Raw genomic sequence first — 4612 nt, forward strand, 5'->3', positions numbered from 1 at the left:
ACAAGGCTAGCTGAGATTGTTTTTCTCTGATGTGGACTTTTGTTTTTAATGTGCCACTCTCCGTTATTTTGCCAGGGAACTGGATCACAAATCCAATGTCAGTTTCTTTACTCAACGTAGATTCGCATCAACTCTCGCCTCTCACTACCACGCATAGATGCAGCTCTCACGTTAACGACTCCGATCACCAGTGCCGATCACCAGTGCCAATCATCCTGCAGTGTCACCCACTTTCACGACTCTCCCAGGAGGGTCCTGCGGCAGGATGTTTGGCCAGTTTCGCATGGCTTGCGAGGTTCCCACTCATCTATGAATGCCCCAAACGACTGGAATTCCATCGCTTCACAAATATCCACGGTTACCCTCCCATCTTTTTCGCTGTACATTCTCTACAATCACTTCACCTGCATGTAATTTTTTGCATCTATGTAACTTAATTTAAAATTATTTCACTTATAATTCATAATACACAAGTCAAAATAACTCAGTATTGAATTTTTAATTTTCGTGCAATGTTTTGGATTTCGTAAGTTGCTTTTGGGTCAGATTGCTATTAGCTTCATTCTGTACTTTGTCATTTTGGTGACCCAAGTCAGTTGCACATTAGACAATCCTGGCCTCTTGTGTTTTCATCTCACCTGGTTCAACACAATTAACTTTACTTTTTTAATGGTTTATTTGTGCAGTGTTGATTGACCATACTTCACTACCGGTAGGTCAGTGGTGGTGAATGGGATGAAGAAAAAAAAAAGCAAGACCGTTTCGGTTGTCGCGTCATGTTCCTACAATAGGAATACAGATATTGCACTCGCCCCTCAGACACCACACTGGGATTGGTGCTGTGTAGCTTCACTTTGAGCAGTGGAGCTGGCAGATTTGTGGAGAACATCACCGCCTCTCCACGTTCCACCTTCAGCAACATTTTTTAAGCCTTCTTGAGATCAGACTGGGAACACGATGCTAATTCACGCACCAGATGTGCTTTAACCAACCCACATCTTAGACCTCATGATCAACATTAGTGCAATGAGAAGCCTGTGTACATTAGACACTTGGCACAATTTTCCTGGACTCATTTACATTGCCACAATGCTTTGTTACCAAGTCTGGTTTTCCAAAAGTCACTCCACGTTGAGCTCACGTCTCTAAAACTATTGTTTCTTTAACCAGGTAAAAACCAGAGCAATACGGATATTTTTCCGAAGGGACCTGGCCACAACTGATAGCTCAGTGGCATGCGGAAATTTACATCGGCCAAATACTCGAAGGGGCATGTTTCTCAATGATGATAAATTTATTGAATTTTCACATTAATTCGCATCAGACGTTGAACTAGGTCACCAGAAAATTAGATGGTTGCCACTATCTGCCCACACCTTTGCGGTAATGACCTTCATTTTAGACCACATCCAAAGCAAACGTGCAGCCAAAAACCAGGTAGTACCAAGGCCTCCAATTGCTGCAGAGGCCTCCATCGGCGACTGATCAGGAGGCAAGGTTTGAAGGGATTCAAACTAAAAAGGCAGAAAGCAAAGGTTGAGCTTTGAAATGACAGTTGCACACTGTTGAGACGATCGACGTGAGAGAAGGGGCTCCAAAGAGCTAAGGGGAAAGCCAAAACATTTCGGGGAAAGGCATTTCAAGAGTAAAGCAAGTGGGGCCTACCGTTGCTGTGTAATACAGACAAGGCTCCAAGTTTGTCCACATCTTTACACTTTGACCAATAAGAGCTTTGCGAACCATTGATTTAAGTTCAATCCCCCCCCCCCCCCCCACAAATATCAATGGATTTTTCAACTGCATATTCTCGGTGTAGCCCCTTAGCATCACAGAAGCTTGCACTCAAATTTCCAGAGTCAAATGCCTTCTCAGTTCGCAAGTGCTTGGGACAAGGTTAGTTTATAGATATGCGTCACTCCAGGAACTCAATTTCTAGTCTCAACGGCCGCGCTGCTAGAAATAGTCAATACCACTGATCAGGTGCGTGGCCGCTAGCACGACGATTTTCTTTCCAAGATCTGCCAATACAATTGAGGGTGAAGGGATCGTCACCCCTTTTTCTACAGAAATATATTTTGGGATGTTACCCACTTTAGGGGGCTATTAACTGGGTGAAGTACCACCCATCAGATCCATTTTTAAACAGTACAAAGCCCGATCCTCCTGACATCCGAGGTCAGTGGGGCGCTCGTTGCTCCCACAGACTCATCACACAGAGACCCACACACTCCCTACACAGAGACCCACAGACTCACCTCACACAGACACACACATTCACCACACAGAAACCCACAGACGCATCATGCAGAGACCCACACACTCACAAAACAGAGACCGATACACTCACCACACAGAAACCCACAGACTCATCACATAGAGATCCACAGACTCACCACACGGAGACCCACACACTCACCATACAGAGACCCACACACTCACCACACAGAGACCCACATACTCACCACACAGAGACCCACACACTCACCACGCAGACCCACACATACACTACACAAAGAACCCACACACTCACCACACAAAGACCCACACACTCACCACACAGAGACTCAGACTCACCACACAGAGACCCACACACTCACCATACAGAGACGCACACACTCACCACACAGAGACCCACACACTCACCACACAGAGACCCACACACTCACCACACAGAGACCCACACACTCACCACACAGAAACCCACACACTCACCACACAGAGACCCACAAATTCATCACACAGAGACACATCTCACACAGACACACACACTCACCACACACTCACCACACACAGACACCCACACACTCACCACACAGAGACACCCACAGAGTCACCTCAAACAGACACCCACAGAGACCCACAGACTCATCTCACACAGACACCCACAGACTCACCTAACACAGACACACACAGAGACCCACACACTCACAAAACAGAGACCCATACACTCACCACACAGAAACCCACAGACTCATCACATAGAGATCCACAGACTCACCACACGGAGACCCACACACTCACCACACAGAGACCCACATACTCACCACACAAAGACCCACACACTCACCACACAGAGACTCAGACTCACCACACAGAGACCCACACACTCACCATACAGAGACGCACACACTCACTACACAGAGACCCACACACTCACCACACAGAAACCCACAGATTCATCACACAGAGACACACCTCACACATACACACACACTCACCACACACTCACCACACACAGACACCCACACACTCACCACACAGAGACACCCACAGACTCACCTCAAACAGACACCCACAGAGACCCACAGACTCACCTCACACAGAGGCCCACAGACTCACCACACAGACACACACAAACTCACCACACACAAACACACAGAGACCCACAGACTCACCTCACACAGAGACCCACAAACTCACCTCACACAGAGACCCACAGACTCACCTCACACAAACACACACAGAGACCCACAGACTCACCACACAGACACCCACAGACTCACCTTATACAGAAACCCACAAACTCACCTCACACTGAGACCCACAGACTCACCACACAGAGATCCACAAACTCACGACACAGACACACACAAACTCACCACACACAGACATACACAGAGACCCACAGACTCAACACACAGACATCACACAGAGACCCACACACAGAGACACATAGAGACTCACCTCACACAGAGACCCGTGTCGGCATCTTCAGGCTGAGTCGACCTCGAGGAGGCACAGACAGGGTTCAGATTTTTCCCGCCATCGCCGCCATTCACACCGACCGGAAACGGAAGTAGAAGCTGGGGGTGGAGGTGGGAGGGCGCCCAAAGAGGAGGGGCGGGAGGCGCCTTCCGGGGGCGTGGTCGCGCATGCGCGTCACTTGGAGGGGCGTGGTTGAAGGGGGCGTGGTCATGTCTGTCTCACTGTCACATCACCGGTGACGTCGCAATCACCACGTGCTTCCTCAGAGTTCGAGACGTGCGTGAAGGAGACGGCAGCTTCTTAAACTTCAGCTGCTTCAGCTTCATCATCGTCGCCTTTCGAATAACTTCTGAAGCCATCCGAGCGAAACTTTTGACGAGGTGAGTTTTGTGGATTATTGGTAAGTGTGTGGGTCCGTGTTGTGGGTTCGTGGTGAGTGTGTGGTTGCCTGTTGTGGGTTCGGGATGAGTTTGTGGTTGCCTGTTGTGGGTTCGTGGTCAGTTTGTGGGACCGTGTTTTGGGTTCGTGGTGAGTGTATGGTTCTGTAGTGAGGATGTGGGTCCATGGTGAGGGTGTGAGTGCATGGTGAGTGTGTGGGTCCGTGTTGTGGGTTCGTGGTGAGTGTGTGGGTCCGTGTTGTGGGTTCGTGGTGAAGTTGGGTCCGTGGGGAGGATGTGAGTCCATGTGAGTTCGTGGTGAGGATGTGAGTCCGTGTTGTGAGTTCGTGGTGAGGATAGGGGTTCGTGGTGAGAATGATGGGTTCCTGGTGGGGAGATGTGGGACATTGGTGAGGATGCGAATTCGTGTTGTGACTCTCTACACCATCTCCACCTCCCCCACCCACAGCTTTCCACACAGACACCTTGGGGACTGCTGCGTGAAAGAAGCCACTCTGAGCATCAACACC

Source organism: Lampetra fluviatilis, chromosome 43, assembly GCF_964198595.1.
Source record: "Lampetra fluviatilis chromosome 43, kcLamFluv1.1, whole genome shotgun sequence".
Classification (NCBI taxonomy): domain Eukaryota; kingdom Metazoa; phylum Chordata; class Hyperoartia; order Petromyzontiformes; family Petromyzontidae; genus Lampetra; species Lampetra fluviatilis.